This window comes from Oryzias latipes, chromosome 22 (genome assembly GCF_002234675.1).
Source record: "Oryzias latipes chromosome 22, ASM223467v1".
NCBI classification, from domain to species: domain Eukaryota; kingdom Metazoa; phylum Chordata; class Actinopteri; order Beloniformes; family Adrianichthyidae; genus Oryzias; species Oryzias latipes.
In genome coordinates this window covers 7592207-7610576 of record NC_019880.2, presented here as the reverse complement: position 1 = coordinate 7610576, position 18370 = coordinate 7592207, and positions in this window count along the sequence as shown.

Sequence of the window (18370 nt, the reverse complement as noted above, 5' to 3'; positions counted from 1 at the left end):
TCAACGTACACTTTTCTGATAAATTAGTTCAAGTGTAAGACATTTCTGTTAGGGTTTTGCTGTTTTTTTATTAGCAATTTAATTAAAAAAAATGTATGTAGTTTAAAGTTTAAAATTCACATCCAGGATGGTTTCAACCATTTTGAAAAAATCTAAAAAGTGTCCTCTGGATTTAGTATTTTAGGTTGTGTGTCCTTCAGACATTGGGTGAAGTTCTGCACATAAATGCCAATATTTGCATAGTTTATATTATAACATACATTATTGGTCATTTTTGAATATCACATTTACATTTTGAAAAAAAAAAAGCTGACATCAATTTTTTAAATCACCTTAGATGTCGGAAAACTGTAAAACATTTCTTTTATATTAAAAGCTAACCTGCTTTCAGTTGCAACAGCAAACCTGCAACTTTTAAAAAACAAGATAAAAAACCCCATAAATCTACACACCAAACAATTTCATTTAATTCATCTGAAATAGGACCTGCTGCACTTTCAAATCAGCAACCAGAATTCATTCATTCAGCTTTTATCATCTGAGCAATTGTGTCAAAGTAAAGGTTTAGGGTTTAGAGAGATTTTTGTGAGAGATGGGAGGAGCTGAGTCCACCGTGGGTCGGTCACTTCACAGATGTGTGCCTCCTCTTTACCTTTGAGTTCCTGTGGAGTGCAATGTCAGACATCCTGTTGGGATCATTTATTCAGCTCTTGTTTTCTAAACGTTTTTGTGTAAACTTTCAAAAAAAACAGACATATTTTATCTGCGATAACCCACCAATATATGCAGAAGAAAACAAAGGCCGATTCAGCTTGTAATTAAAAAAATGCAGCCCAGAACATTTTTCTCATTTACACAATAATTCTGTGAGCATTGGCGCCTTCGTCTTTATCCACAGGGGGGGAAAAAACCCAGTGGAGGTTCGGTGGCACCATCCTTGAACACACGGCTCACTCCTGTACTTCATCCAGCAGTCACAGTATTGACTTGAGCAGCAAAAACAGATTGGCTTCAAACAAGCAGCAACATGCAATCTTTTGCTCCTTCAGCGTAGGTCATAGAGGTTTCACTGTATGGCCCTTTTATTCATGTTTTTAAATCATTTTAAACTGCGAGGACACATAGGAATAAATCTTTTTTTGCATGTATTTTAGATTTTATGTTGGATTGCTGTGTCACGTATCTAAAAACCATATATTCTTGCTTGATTCATGAATAAAAGAGAGGTCTTGGGGGGGCGGGGTCCAATCAGTGGTGTGTTTTAAAAGTAGGTGGTCTTGCATCAACTCTGTTGTGAGCTGCTGGCCTTCAGACTTGCCTTTGATATTTCTGTTTCCTCCCGTCCTGAGAGCAAAGACATCAGTATGCAGACAGCCCCCCACAGTTTTGCTGTGCAGGCTGCATTAAGCCTCTAAATTACACTGGAATATGCAGAGGGGGAGAATTCATAACAAAACCTGTCACCTCCAACTTGTCTATGATCCATCACCACTGCCTTGTTAATATTCTCCATGTTCCAGTGGAGCGGTGGAGACACAAGTCCCAGGTATTTTATTATTATTTTTTTTTAACGTTTCTTTGCCAGAGGTAACTGCAGTGAGAAACTGACTTAGTATCTGTCTCTCTAACGACTTGAGAGATTTATCTTCTGGACAAAAGGGCGGTGCAGAAAACCGTCCGTATCAGCAAAGTAACGACAAGTGTGGCACTAACACCAGAGGGCAGCAATTAACACAAATTAATCACATTGATTTAGGCTCCAGCTCCTCTGCTTGGAGCCCTGCATTTGCCTGCTGTGGATTCTCACACTCACTAGCGCCTGCTTTTACACATGACATTAGATTTGCACAAGATAGCAGACCGAAAGCTTCTTTTAATCCTATTAGGCTCCATGAATTATGGAGGGTTTAAAGTCAGTTGTGTAAGGGTGGCTGTAGGTCAAATTTTAATCCAATTGAGTGTAGACTCACCCTTTAGGATCTATTATAATAGGTGTTCGTTATGTTCCAAAAGCAATGTGTTTGGCAGTTTTATCAACATCCTGTCAAAGCTCAAAGGCTTTTCTGATAATTGATCTTTAAGGTTTTAGCATTTGGGGACTGTTTTCTCACCCTTGTCGTGTCCTTGTGTCTCCCTTGTATGCTCAGAAGCTCAGCATGTCCTTATGTTACCACTGGGGGGCGCTCTAGCTCAAGCTGAGTCAGGTGGTGGTGGAGAACCCAAATGAACCTTCTGAGGTAGCTGCTTAGCCAGCCCCTAAAAGTTACCCAGGATACCTAAATGTGCTGAGCTGTCTCCCCCCTCTGCTCCTCTCTGAACCGCAATATGACTTTTTTTTTTTCCTCATCCAACTCCAGAACAAACTTTCTGCTCTCTCCTCCTCTGGTCATCCTCCTTTCCTTGTTTCTGCTCCCTCTCATCCTTTTTTCTTACCAGCATTAGTTCAAATCCAGCTGCATTCCATCTAATCCTTCTAATTCATTTAATCTAATTTTCTGGATGTGGTCACACTGCTGCTTTTCTGCGCTCTCTTTTGCTTTCCGCACTCCGATATGAAGCCCAAATCCCCCGGAGCCTGCCATTCCGCACTTTTCTTTCACAAGAAAACGGCTGATTGACATTCATGCGATCTGCTGAGAGTTTCAAAAAGTCATATCACCAATGGCTGGGTTTAAGATCAACTGAGTAATTTTAGCAAAGAAATACAAGCAAGAGGTGATTGATCTTTAAATGAATAATGAAATCACCGCCTTGACAGTCCATTGACCTTTTTTGGCTGTCACGTGTAACGTAGAGGTGATGATTTAATTGTTAGGATCTTAAAGCATCAGTCATTTGTGTCAGATTCATTAAAAGCAAGCATTTCTGGATGATCGATGGCCTCTGATGGTTTTGCTGCACATTCTGGACACCTGTAAGAAGCTAACAAACAACCTGGTTATTGGCTTAAAGGCCGAGCGTCACCTTTCCACCACGGCTTGTCATTTACTATTCAGTATTCATTAAAAGCTGCTGGTCTGCAGCAAATGCGTGTTGAAGGGATTACCAAGGTCCATTAGCAGATAAGAGGGACTTTCTCAGTGGAAATCACTGGAGATAGGCTATGTAGGTTAAACTTTGTGACCCTGCACTTGCTTTTTAATTACATTCACAGTTCAAGTTTGGTGTTATTCACATCCTTCCAACCAATGCATTACCTGATGGGTGCATCAAAACACCGCTGTTCTCCTCTGACACCATTCCTCTTCGTTTCCTTCATTTCTGTCTTGGGCTTCCAGAAGAATTTGTGAAAAGCAGGTGAGCGCATTTTCATGTCCTTCATGAAGCTGTGCTCTTCTTAGAGTGCAAAAGTAACAGAATGGGGGAAAGAACTATTACAGTTTGGATTGAGGGGCGGTAATGCAGGGATTAGGGCCAGGAGAACTAGACGTTAGGATGTGAAAGTGGACTGAACAGGACATGCCTTTGTGTCTCACCGCGTGGGCATGTTACCTGACAGCTGTGAAAAAAGAAAAGATAAAATAAAAGACGTAATATTTCTAAATGTGTCCGACTCTTTCAGTTTACCCCTCTGACCTGATTTGACTTCTCTTTTGATTACTCCTTTTGTCTCACTTTCCAGTTGCCCACCTGTGTCCCACTTTGTATTTATAGGTCAACTGTCTGGTGATTTCAGGCTTTATCCTATTTGATCATCTCCCACAGAGCATCCGGAGACTGAAATACCTGATGAAAAGAAGTTCTCACGGATTATAATGAGTAAGTAGCAGATTTTGTGTCGGTTTATTGTAGGATTGGGGTGTCAGAATGACTCGAACCAGACAAGGGACCGAATGACTGAGAGCAAAAAAAAAAAAGATGAAGATGTTTAATTTGGGATTCAAACTGTTATAACGTTTGGTCCTTTATTCATTTTCAGGATTTGTTTTCTCAGCTCAGGCTCTGACCCAAGTTGCCTTTTGTTCTTCATCCTAACTTCCTCTCCCCAGTGTAAAGTGGTTGTGTTCAGGATCACTGCAATGCAGCTAAAGCAGCAGCAATGGTCTCATTTTCAGATCAGACAAAAAAATAAATAAAAGAAGGAGGATGTAGGCCTGTGATCCAGGCCTTAAAGGTTCCTGTACTTTCAAGATCTGGACGGAGGAATCAAACAGACCCTTAAAAAGAAAAAGTAAAACATATGTGTGTGTGTGTGTCAGGATGAGTTTCAGGATCTAAGGATAGCTTTGCTGAGGGATCAAAAGTTTATTAAAAATATAGGAAAATGGAATATACATTAAAGAGGCTCTCTCTGCAGCCATAATCACAGAGAAAAATGCACGACACTGAATAAATACATTACATTCTTTACATCTGAAAGGTCTGCATGTTTGGTTTATTTTAAGCCTGAGTAAAAAATGTAAAAAAAAAAAAAAAAAAAAAATCTGCATTGTCTTTTCCTCAGTATGGTTTTCACATTCAGCATAGCCTAACATCAACATAGCAGGTGAGGCTGTCATTCATTCCCAGCATCCCTGCATCAGCTTAATTTAAAGTTTAGGGGGTAGACAGGAAAATTGTTAATGATTGCAAAAAGATTATAAAAATAAAAGACACATTTGAGCACAGAAATGTAAAACAAAATGTCTGCCGTTGTCACAACACCAACCAGGCATCCAGATGAGTTGATCCAGCCTCTTTTGCTGGGATCTTTCAACATTTTCTCAGCAGTTTTTTGTGGGGGACACTTCTGCCCCGCTGAGGAGGCTCCTGTCAAAGTGTCAGAGAAATAACAGGACGCTGATTTTACTCAGCAGAAATTTGTGAGGAGGAGGGAAAAGCAGGGCGTGTCACTCAACTGTGATCATTACTTTAATGCAATCAATGTAAACACAATCAAATTTTATACATCAACTATTTATTTTCACAAATTCGTCCAGAAAGTAAATAAAAGGAGGAGGATTCAATAGTTTACTTTTAGTAATTCAAAATGTTACTTTTTGTTTTTCATCCTAAAGAATCTGAGCAGTTTCATGTCTGTTTGCTTCAACAAACAAGCATAAAAGAAAATTTTGGTTGGCAATTAGTAAAAAAAACTTTTTAAATCTTTCCCTGGGAGAAGCATTGCAGAAAAGAAACACTAAAGGTAAAGTTTTGAAAAACATTCCTTTAAACACTTTTGTACAATTATCTGGTAGGTGTAGGTTCCCAAATGTAAGCTTCTATTTCTTTAACAAACATAAATCTGCCTGACTAATTTATTTTTACTTTTTACAGGTTAATAATAATAACAATAATGGATTTTATTTAAAAGCGGGTTTCCCAACATTTAAGGTTACTGTATATATATTCAAAAGTAAAACACAATAAAATCACTTTAAGAGATTATTAAAAACACAATAAATACATTGACATCTTAATAAAATTAAGTGACAGATGAAGGAAAATTGTGATTTGGAAAAGCAGATTAAACAGGTAGGTTTTGAGTCTGGATTAAGTTAAATTTGAATTAAATTGGATTAAAAGCATTTACATGGTTTCAAAACACTGTTTCAAAAAATAAATTAATAAAAAATTTAAATTTTACAAATTGAAAATCTTTTTCTTTTCTGCTCTAAAGAAAAGGAACTTTCCTTTAAAATGAGCCTTTAAACATATATATTCAGAAATTATTTGTTTGAATAACCAAAATTACACTTCTAGTCAGTGTTATAAACATGGCAGGTTTTGTGATAAAATGACACTGGACACTAACTGACTGACTAAAATAAAGTTTATTTTAATGTAGAAAGTTTTTCTTAAAGTCTACATTTGACATGACTTTACTTTAGAAAATGAGTTGTCTGTCATGCTAAGGAGACTGACATTTGGTGGCATGTAGAAGTGGGTACTAAAGCCAGCCCTTTGTCCCTGAATTCCCCTGTCACAGCTCGTCATCTTAAGACAGCAACTGCAGAGGCACTTCAATTGGGATAGAAGAGCATGTACATCATGCATTCATATTTTAGCAGCCTCTTGGGCTGAGGTTAATTTGCAGAGGCGCACACAAGCTCACGCACACATGCATAAATACTAACCACTGCACTTTGAACACAGATCCCACAGCATCAAACATCAGATTTCACTCCAGAGTCTGACTGTGAGTTTGTCTTTGTGTGCTGAGCAGTGACTGTCTTCAAATCAAATGTTTTTGCCCACTCAGGAAGGAAAAAAAGAATGAGTGTGATGTTCAGGTTTGAGCTGCTTGCTGCCACAGCTCTGCTTAAAAACTGCTAACTTATTCAGTGCACTAAAGCAATTAGGAGAAAATGAATTCTCCTCATTTGCAAACAGAGATGCTGTTTATTCCACTGCATGCTGAGTTGATTATTTTAGAGAAGTTTTGTGCATGAAGTACTGCCAGGGGGGCCCATAAAAAAAATAAAACAATCTGGCAATGCATCTCATGTGAAACTTGACCTTATTTTTCTCAGCCTTAACCATCACAGCGTTAAGCTCAGAGTACAATTGACATAAAACACCTTTAAAGTGGATTAATCGTAAATCTCATGGACTTTATTTTGTTCACATCTAGACTTATTATCAAATAATAAGCTACTTAAATAGCATATTTTTACCTGATGATGTCTCCTTATCTCAGTTCCTTTGTGCCTTCGCTGCAACCTCCAGCAAAGTGTAAATTGCACAACATTTCCAGTGAATGGTGATAGCTGAGAAAGATAAAGTCCAGGATGCTTTTGAATTAATATTTAATGTAAAACCAATGCACTCAATAGGAAACCAGTTCTGCTGAGAAAGCTGGTGTCGTGGAAATACCAGGAGGTCACAGAGTTAAAGCTGACCTTTGCCTCCTGATGCTCGGCATCTCTGAGTCTGCAAATTCAATAGTGTGCGCTCAGCAGCCTCAGCCAGACGCTGCAAGTGTGGGAGGAGCTGCAACTGTTCTGAGCTCTGGAGGTCGGTGGGTCAAAGGTCGGCTCTTAGGCGCATTTTGTAAGGTGGACCTACAGACTTTTATTTTCTTATAAGGTGATGTAGAAATAAAGTTAATGGAAGACTAAGTTAAAAGCTAAGAAAACGAGAAAATGTAAAAACAAAATCCTACATGCAAAGTTGTTACTTCATAATAAATTACATCCAATATAAAATAAACAAAAGATAATAGTAAAAAAATACAAATAAACAAAGATTGATTAATGTGCATTTTTACTTTAATTTTTTATGTTGTTTTTTATCCAATAAATAAGCTTGTTTGTCTTTTGCTTTTAAATAAAATATTTGTCCCAGTGATTTTCTGGTTAAATGCAGTGTTTTTGTACTTCCTTTACTGCATGTCAGTGTGAATGCAGTGGCCTTTATTGTTTTTTTTTCGACCTCATATTGAATGCATTACTCTTCGGTCACTGAGGCGGAACTGTGTTTGTTGCTCTGTTTATCTCCATGTCGGCTCCCTGATGAAGCTGTCGGCTTTTAGAGCTGGTGGCTCCAGCGTTGACCCTGACCTGGGCCGAGCGCGGCAGAACTGTCAGCAACACGAAAAACCAGGACAGGTTTCCTCTTGTCCAATCTTGACGTTAGTGGTGTCTCCAGAGAAGAAGGACTCGCGCTCTTGCCCCTTCCGTCCATCAAAACTAAAAAATCTTTTTATTTTATTTTACTATTGTGTCTCAGATGCAGTTACAAGCATTGTTTATTTGGAAGGAACAATTGCGTGAGGATTGGATGGATGGATTCCTTTTCCGTGTTCTTCCCCATTACCAGTCTGGGTTTTTCCACCGCTCCACAGCTTCGGTGAAGCATCTGTCCCATCTGTGTTTCTATTAGACTTAGCTCTCCATCATTGCCCCTCCCCTTTTTCATTCCTCCATGCCACCCCCACACCTCCACCCCCCTGGGAGGAGTGATACTGCTGATGCATCACCACCCAAGATAATTTGTTTAAATGACAGATTAGGAGGGTAACTTGATTTGTGACTGATACAGTATGTAGTGTTTGTTACCAATCTAATATAGCCAGCCCCCTCCGCCCCCTTTGCGTCTTTCGTTCAACCCCATCACTCCTCTGCAACCCCCCCCACCGCAGCCAGTATCTGCTGCATTGAGCTCCCATTCCAACAGTGGAGAGGTGGAGAGAGAAGCTCGTCTCCAGTGTCTGCGACGTGATTGCTGGCTGAGGGCCGCTACCCCCCCCCCCCCCCCACCCCACCGCACTGCCTTCCACCCCACATAATTGAATTGTGAGGCTGGGAAGTTGTGAGCTTTGGCGAGGCGCTCATTGAATCATTGATCGGTGCAGTGGGGCTTCAGGAATATGCCTCGCAGTTGTGGCCAATCAATCAAACAATTAAGCCTAGTTGCTTTCACTGCTCCGTTTATGTCTGAGCTCTGAGCTCCAAATGCTGCACGATTCAAATGAATTGCGGCTCCCCACCATCTCTTTTCTGCTCTGGCCTCCTTTGTACCTGTGAAATAGGTATCTGTGAGTCTGCGTTTTGCATCGTTGCTGTTTCTGTAAAGCCTTTGTGTCAGCGGTGACAATCCAGAATCCCAGTGCTGCGGTCTCTATGCACAGGGGATCCTCGGCGGCACTCTCCTGTCTTTGTTGTAAAATCCAAGCATGTTTTATCAGACTTTAATGGCACACACAATTGTTATGTCCGCTCTTGTGTAACAATCTTGGAGGCTGACACACATGTGGGAAAAAGAGAGGATGCTCACAGCAAAATAGAGGGAGGGAGGTGTCATTTCTGTGGCCTTTCCTTTGGCCTACCCTTCTAATCTCCTCTACCTTTATTCCTTCTCACTTTTCCTCTCACCTCCCTGCACACGTAGGACAGAAAACGTACAACAGCAGCAGGAGGATTATTCCTTGTTCCTTGCTGCGTGACTGGAATCCACAGCTGCCCCCTTCTAGCCATATGGCATTATCAATTTTGCTCTCTATGGCAGAGCCTGTCACCTTAAGACTGTGCCTTCCTGGCATGCCGCCCCAGCTAGAAACTGTCAAAAGGTTCCAGTGAGGGTTTAATATCTCTGTCTCGCTCACAGTCTGCCTCTTACTTTCCTCCTTCATCCTCCTCTTTACCTCCTGTTCTATTTCACTGCTGTCATTTGGGGATGTAACACTTAGACGGGTTTTAGAGAGATTGACAGTCTAGCCTAAAAGCTCAGGGGTGTCTGCTGAAATCCCAGCCCCATACTGTAACCTCTCTCTGCTGCCCTTCTGGAACACAGATATGATATGATAAATCAAACGTGTCTCCTCTGTAGGAATGTGTCTTTAATCTTTCAGACTGGCCTGATTTCTGACCTTGAAGATGTGTCTCTGATGCGCGGAGGAGCAGCAGGATGTCACAAATCCATAAAAAGCTACACAAACTCACACTTTTGCAAATGACACTCACAAATTCATGCTTACGGTCTGTACAGGAACATGACAGGAGGTGTTTTGTTGTGCGGGTACCTTAGACTGTAAATATGTAAAGCTAAAGGTCACTACATAAAGAGGGATGCTCTCACGGTTGGATATTTATTTATTTTTTCTCTTGATCATCCTTGTGAACTTTGTGGTTTAGCTTTCAGATAAATAAGACTGAATACATTTTTGGTGATGGAAGATGAGGCATTAAAAAATTTCGTTGGTATGAAGCTGCAAATAAAATAAGAAAATAAGAATTTTGCTCTTTAAATGTCAACCTTGACAGTTTTATTGGAGCTGCTTTGATTTGACTGTTTTGATGCTTTGACATGTTCCTCAGTCTAACTAATCTTTCTGTTTTAAAGTGCTTCTGTTCAGGTTCAGTTAGCTGTTCATTTGTTAGCCTTTGTCTGAGAACAACCGATAGTTCTGTAGATGTCTCCCTGTTTAATTACCCCATCGACACATAACTCTTTCCATTGTTTCGCCTGACAGCTCTCTTTCTGGTTCATGTTTCCTGTCAGGAAACCAGGTTCTACTGCTTGTTAGAGGTCCAAATGATTTGTCTTTGAACTGCAGACTAATTAGCATATCTTACCTTACCAAAGGCATCTCTTATGGTATGGTAAAAGTGGACTGAAGCGCAAGAAAAACTTTTATCTTCTCTGTCTTCCACCCAACGCCCATCTATTTATCCATCCGTCCATCCATCCATCCATCCATTCTTCCATCCATCCATCCATCCATCCATTAATCCATCCATCCATCTATCTATCTATCTATCTATCTATCTATCTATCTATCTATCTATCTATCTATCTATCTATCTATCTATCTATCTATCTATCTATCTATCTATCTATCTATCTATCTATCTATCTATCCATCTATCCATCTATCCATCTATCCATCTATCCATCCATCCATCCATCCATCCATCCATCCATCCATCCATCCATCCATCCATCCATCCATCCCACACACACACCTATGAAGGCAGAATGCCTGAAAAAAAACTCACACACATACAAACATACATAGGGAGAACATGCAAACTCCACATAGAAAGGACCAAAAAATGTCTTTGGTTTTAAAACATTCACTTAACAATACTTTTAGGTAAATTCTTTGGACATTTTGCCTCATTTTTAAGACCAGAAACCAGCTTCATGTTATGCCTCATGTGTTGCTCAGCATGATGAAGCATCATATACCAGAGAAAAAAAAAACGGTTTAAAGGCCATCCTCTGACATGGTAATATAATTCTTTCTTTTCAATCATATGCTGAGCTTCTTGACTAAATCAGATGATCAATGAAGACGGAACAAAAATGGAAGGGAGTCACCCCTGAAGGCTAGGTAAAGCTGACATTCAAGCTGCATCTACATCCTGACTTGAATTGCACAAAGGCTCCCTCATTAATGTGCTGTGCGGCAATGACAAGAAAATGTTAGCCGTTTAATGAGTATCACATTTCCAATCATCAATTAACTTAAAAGAGAAGCTGCTTAATTACTTTATGTAACATTCACCATCCACTTCTTCAGGCTGTGAGATATATATTACCCAAGGAGGGAGGATTCGCTCAACTAATGGATCTACTTTCTTTTTAAATCCCCCATTTGGTTTATAGTCACTCTTCATTTCTAATAAGCAGATGCTAATGAGCAAAAATATAAATAAGGAGCAAGTTCAGATGCATAAATGTGTTTCTTAACATAGGTTGAAAAAAAATTATCTACCGATATCATTAAAAGGAACATGAATAAAGGTTTTTAATTGTGCTGTTTTTTTAATTATGTCAAATTATTAGGAAAATGAACAACATAGATCAAATCACTTAAAAAAGGGAGAAAGGTAATGAGCTCTTCTAAAAGGCTGACAAAGACCAGTAAAAACAACCATATCAATGTTGCAAAGTAAACCCTTAATGTCTTATTGTATAGATTTACTTCTTTGTAACATTGGAAAAAAAGAAGAATTGTCTGTTGGAAACGTACATCTGTTTTTATTGTAAGAGTGATTCTATAAGTCACTTCATCTGATAGAATAACTAATGCTGAAGATGAATACACATCAAGGCACGTGATGCGCATTCAAGAACATGCTAAATGTGCTATTCTTGAACACGCTGTTACCATACAGTGTTCACACTCCAATGGCCTTACGCAATGGCTGTACTCGAAGTTCTGAGTCCCTGTTTGGTCAAAGATCAACTAATTTAACTTTCAGTGCGGGTTCAATAGCCATGTGTTTTGTATGTAGAGCCCAAAAATGGACTGAGAAAGTAGTATAGCGACACATTCACGCCAGAGTTTTGAACGCAGAAGCCCGAAACGCACATGAGTCTATACAGTAAATTATATAACTGTTTAAAAACTGACTTTGACTATACCTTAAATCATCCAAACTTTATTCATCAATCCATTTTACAAACCAGCTTATTCCATTCTGGGGTTACAGGGTTGCCAAAGCCAATTCCAGCCACTGTGGGCAAAGGCGGGATGGATGTTCGCCAGCTTAGGGGAACAGAGACTCACAGTCATACATCTAAGGGCCAATATTATCTAAGCCTAATTTTCTTTTTATTCTACAGGTTTAAACAGTAAAAGGGGAGAAAAAAATACTTATCAACATTCTCGTTGATGTTTTCAGAAACCCTTTGCTTTATCTGCATTTAAGTACATTCAGAAAGTTTTATACATTTAGAAATCTAAATGTATAAAATGTTTGTTCTGCTTCAAATATACTTGTTATGTTTAATGGGAAAACTTGGGTGGAAATCAGTGGTAGTAGTTTTTAAATATTATTTATTTTTCATTGGTAGGAGTTGTGTAACTGTGATTTCTTTTTTAAAAAGTGCAGGTTTTACATTTTCAGACATTTATCGGAAACTGGAGCGCCTCAAACGCGTCTTTGACTGCCTAAACCAATATTAACTTGTTTAGTTTCTTATTTGGTGCAGTAACTAAAATAGACTGGTGGAGGAGGCTAAGGCTGTGAACTATTGACCTGTCTAAAGGGTGCAGATTGATTTTGGCTGTGACCCATCGATAAATGACCCTCATGATATTCAAAGACTGATCCATATTTGACCCTGCTGTCAATATGCTCATCAATGCATAACCTTGTTATCATCATTTAGAGAGGCGATCCATCCTCAAAAACACAGAATTTCCGCTGCTCTGAGAAAAGTGAAGAGAAAAAGTCTTGATGTGTTTTTGCTTGGTGGCTTTAATTAGGTGCAAGAAAAAAAATGTCTTATGCAATGTTTAGCTGTGATTTCCTTTTATTTTGCATAAACAACTTGATGTGCTATCTGAGGTTGGTTAATTAGTGAGGAAACCACAGTGGAAAGAAGTGACATGTTTGCCCTAGACGTTTAATAATTATTCTAAGCTACAGAACATCCTGTAAACATAGGCATTGTGGGATACTTTGTGAAAAATATAAGCGAGATTGTTGACAGTGAACAAATACTTCTTTAAAACAGTCCCTCTAGTACCATTGTAGAGGATTTCATGGAAGAGAGGGTGAAAACGGTCTGGTTAACTGATTGAAATCTCATATTCTTTATTAGTCGACTCAAACCCATGAAAATTGATTTGTCCCATTAATTTATATATTTTTTTCCCCATCACGCGAAGCAAATTTGTCCAGCAGGATCCCTGGAAAGTGAGCACAGAGACATAAGAAACGATGTAATGCATAGAAATAAAGAAATTATTGATTAAAAAAGGCTTATTTTTGCAGCTTTTGCTCACTCCCTGCACACTCTGGATTTAACATTTTTTAGATCAATAAAAGAATAGTCCTGTAATGTAGTGCAACCAGTAATTTTTTTTTAACCCCCCTAGTTTCAGCTTTGCAGCAATTTTCTTTACACTCATATTACAAACAGACATGAATTTTTGCACGTCTGTGCCTAATCCTTAACCTCATGTCTTAGTAACGTGCCCTCGCATCTGTACGGAAATAGAAAAAAATGCATTTACATTTCTGATGTGATTTGGGGGTTACGGGATGACCTTCACTCTCATGTGAACTTGCAGAGGTGCTTGTGAATTGGAGAGGCGGTCAGGGTGGAGGATGGGATGGTGGTGTTTCAGTTCACCAGCTGCATCGCTCTGCGATCCTGTCTGTGAAACAGATACCCTCGTAAACAGGAAGACGGGGACAGGATGCTTCAAGGTGAACAAGCCTCATTGATTCATTCAAGGAAAAAGACCAAAACAGATAAATTGGAGCATTAAAACAGGGAGGAAGGGGACATTATTATACTTATACATTTTAAAACCAAATGTATAAGAATCATGTATGTGTGTACCAAACTCTAACCTTATTATTTCAGAAGTTCAATGCATAACTAATTGTAAAGTATTTTTATACAAGAAGTATAGAAATATCTACCCAGGGGTTATTCAAGATATTCGGAAAAATTCTATCCACACATCTCTTTTTTGGACATTGATCCAACCCTTTCTTTGCCTTAAAGTAACTATAAATGTGACTTATACGTTATATACTAAATTCACTTTTAAGTGGAAAAAAAGTTTAAATTTCAACTGCAACAACAAATAGACAGAAGAAAAAGGATAATGTTGGCATTCATCACTCTCCTTGTATTTGTAAGTTGCACAATTTAGTGCAGATTAATTTTCACATCATTAGAAGCTGTAAACAACATAAAAAATGTAATTATTATTATTATATTAAAGATTGGCTAAATCTATATTGTTGTTTTTTTTGATGGCATTAGTCAGTGCTTGACCACTATAACTGTAGTTATCATGGAAAACCAGCTTTTCTCCTGGAGTGTCTTCATGCTCTCATCCAACCCCCCCACCCCCCAACCATCAAAACATTTTTTTTACATATTTCCTCACTTAAAATAACAAATCAGTTCAAGGACTTGTTGACTCCTCCACCGACTTGTTCATGTAAAAGTTTGCTGTCTTAACAGTTGGCGGGTTCAGTCGCCTGCTGACCAGCTTCCCTCCCACACCTGTCTTGATGTGTTTGTAAGGATCAGCAAACAATGAAGTCCCAGCTCAACTATAAAGTAATGCACTTGTAGTAGAAAAGTGACTTTTGGACATTTGTCGTGAATTTTCACAGCAAAATGTTAAAAGATAATACGATTAAAAATTATTCTTATGTCAATAGAGTCTGTAAATTATTTACCTTTAGATTATTTGAGAAAAAAAGGAAGGCCTGTGTTTTCTTAGAGGTACATACATAAAACTATTTTCTTTTAACTTGCTCCTAAAGCAGCTGAGCAAACAGATAGACACTCAGAGGCTTAAGCGTTAAACACATTTTCCTGCAACAATTGGAATTATGGGATTTTTGGACACACAATATGGGTAAACATCTTTTTTAGGCTAAACTACTTTTAGTGGATTATCTGTTTATATGGCATATTGTTTTTAAGCTTTGGATCAAATGACAGGGGAAGTAGAGAGAAGGTAGGGAATAAAAAAAAGGGGGGGGGGGGTTGGGGTCAGAAAAAAAGATAAGAAACAAAGGATTAGAGATGGGAAAATAAACTACAGGCAAACAATTTTAATAACACCCGCTTAAACTTAACTTATACACAAACTATACCTTGTATTTTGAAAATAAAAATGTATGAAATTTAATTTATATATAAGGTTGGGTGCCCCCACGATGACACAGGTTAACACCATGAATAACAAAGTCGTCCATTTTCGTCATGGATGACGAACATTTAATTTTGGAAGTACAAAAACATAACATATTTTTTAATGCATAACATGCATTTTGAGAAAGGAGAGGACATGGGGCCCGATTGCCAAAGTTTTGGGGGATGACAGACCGGAGACGCAATGCAGATAATGTAAACTCACAACAGAAGGGAAACACACAACAGACAGAATAGTGTAAATAAGGTGTTAGTCGGAATCTGTAAAACAGATTCTATGAGACTTTAAAGGGCAGTTTTGTGTTTTATTTTGGTTTGCTGTAGCTCTGTTTTGAGGTTGGTTCCATTTCAAACCCTGCCACCTAGCTGCAAAACATCAGACTCTGAAGGTCTGTAGCAGAAACCGATTGCTATTACAACACACCTATTACTTAAATACTGCAAAATATAAAGTGAAGAAGGGTTAACTCACAGATTAAAGTAAATAAAAGATGTGCCTACACAGCTTGTCCTCTGACAGGTTTACAAGGATGAAAGTGGAGGCATAAGTCAAAGCAAACATTTATCCAGTCATTTGTTACTGTAGTGGGGCTTAATTACTCACTGAATCATACTCTTGACAGATTTGAGGCTTGCTCTCAAATACTGTGACTCTGAAGAGCTTTAGATGTGTCACTTTGTTGGGGGTGCAACAAAAATCTTTCTCGCCCTCCACTAAGCAACATAACTTGGTAATTATGCACTAGAATGGATTTTTTCAAAATATGAGGAGTTTAGGGTTTACTGTTGAGAAACCACAAAAGCAGCAGATAATTTTTCAAGCTTCTGGTTAACCTGTAACTAAGTTGTTACACATTTGACTGTACAACCAGCAACACATTTCCACCTTGTAGGGGTTCTACTAGTTATCTGAAAGACAACTACACCTGTACAAATTACTTTCTAATCCTAACTGATGTTTATGAATAGAATTTACTTCTTAAAAAAGAGTCAGCAAAAAGTTTGCCAGTGTCTTTCATCAGAGGTTTGATGATGACTTTGAAAGTAAGCTACAAAAGGATCTGCAGGTATTTGAAATCAGCATAGTCCAGTGCAGCTAAAGGTTTGAAAGGAGTGCCTCAATTTCGACAAAGGCTGAGATCAGTATGACTAAGGAGGGCGGTAGCCAAGCGTTGTTGCATGCACAGAATTTCTGGATTCCATAGGAGAATGCAGGTGAGATCTTGCACATTTATCTAAGCACCTCCTGAGGAATTCCTACTTGCAAATATCAGTGCAGAAGGGTGTAGTCCCAGGTGTGCCAAGTTGTTTATAGCACATCTGAGTGGTCACCCAGCTGATCCATGAGACAGAGAAATAAAGGAGTGACCTTGCTGTTTCTTGGCTGGACATTGTCAGTCCCTATAGATCCATGCCACACAAATGTCCATGTTCCAAAAAAGATAAATGTAACCATTTGGGATTATTGCAGCTGTTTTAGCCAAGGTTCACTTGGTAAATAGTGTGGATCAAGCGGGTGGTCGCATGGACTCAAACAGGGTTCTGATCACCCTCACTCGCAGTCATTCCCAATTTTGTTTTTATAGTCTTGATCATAATATCAGCTTTGAAAATATATTTACTCACTGTTTAGACAAATATCTGCCTTCTTTAAAATAGGCGGGCCAAAATTCTGCCTGCTCCGCTCCGTTCTGATGCATGCACTTGCTAAGAAATATTTCCATTAACGTTTTCATTTTCCTCGTCAGAACTGGCATCTGGCTCAAATGTTTGGCTGAATAGCATCGATGTTGCTCGCCAGCAGCAGGAAGTCATCATAAATTCATCTCTGAGTTGTGGGTGGGACTGTTGGTGTGGAAGTAAGCCTCCACTGATATCCCATCACCCCTCTGTTTACACTCTTTACCACTAGCTTACAACCTATCACAACCCCTACCTAACATTAGCGGTTCAACAAGAGTCCAAGAGTCCTGCCCACAACCACAAGAGGTGAATTTATGATGCCTTCCTGCTGCTCTGCAGAAACTGTCCTAGAAAATTATCCAAGTTTATTTTTATTTTGGCAAAAAACAGCATAATCATAATTAAAGACCATTGGGAACACTTTTTAAATAGTTTAAATTATCATTGGAGTGGGACTTTTTTTAATTAAAGTATTTCTTAAAAATTCACTTATTTGTTGGTATACTCAAACCTAACTAGGACTGGAAAACTGTGATTAAAGATAGTTTGTGTCAGGAAAAAAGCAAAGGCTTGGAGTCTCTGTACTGGCGGCACATAATAATAATAATAATGTAATAATGGTTTTCATGCATTTGCAGTGTCTACAGTGTTACAAGAGGTAATAAAACTGCTTGTTGTGCATTCATGCATTGATTTTTTTTCTTCTTCAATTCAGGTTTAGTCAATATGTATAGGGCAGATCATCTAAATCCATAGATAAAATATAGGGAACCCGAAATGTGTTGCCTGTCCTGGAAAAACACAAAAATAGAGAGGATTGCGTTGCCCTACAACTGCATTTATTAATATGTTTTGATTTCTCCTTCATATATACAAATACTTACTTTTTCTGCTGCAGCCATAATGTTTTTGCTTTTATTAAATTTTCATGCTGCAGCGGTCTGCACGTTGCATTAACTATTACCACACTTTTCAAAACAAATAAAACAAAACAATATTGAACACAATATGCTTTTCTCTTACTATGAATAAAAACACCTTCCAATGAAACTACGGTAGTAGAATTTGACGTTGTAAGATTTACTCTGTCTTGCTCTTTTACGACAAAATTCAATCTTAGGATTAGCAATTAACACTCATATTTAGGCATATTGGTCTGTTCTAAATCGAACTATTAGGTCTTATAATAAGAAAGTATTGCTCAAAAAAAAGTTTATATCTTTAAAGTACCAGTAGGTATGTTTATATACTTTTGGGCTACAACAGTCCAGCTATCCTTTGAGTTTCTGAAACATCAGTAATTAATTTTGATAGTTTGCAGCCATCAGGGGGAACTAAAAGCTCAGTATTGCAGGTGAATCCCTCTTTGAAGTATGACAAAGTTTTCCCTTTTGCTCTCTTTTATCCTGCCGTCAGAGTAAAGTACAAACACTAGTGAACTTGGAATCGGCATAACTCTATTTCTGATGCTCCCTGATATTTCTGGTAGATCTCAAGAATCCCTTTTGATTCCAGCAGCCTTCAACTTAAAAGACATTCATGTAGCCTGCTGTTGTATTGAGCAGTAGTCCTTGATAGAACAAGTCGCTTTCTCCGAAAGAGCTTCAGTTAAAACTCTGCTTGG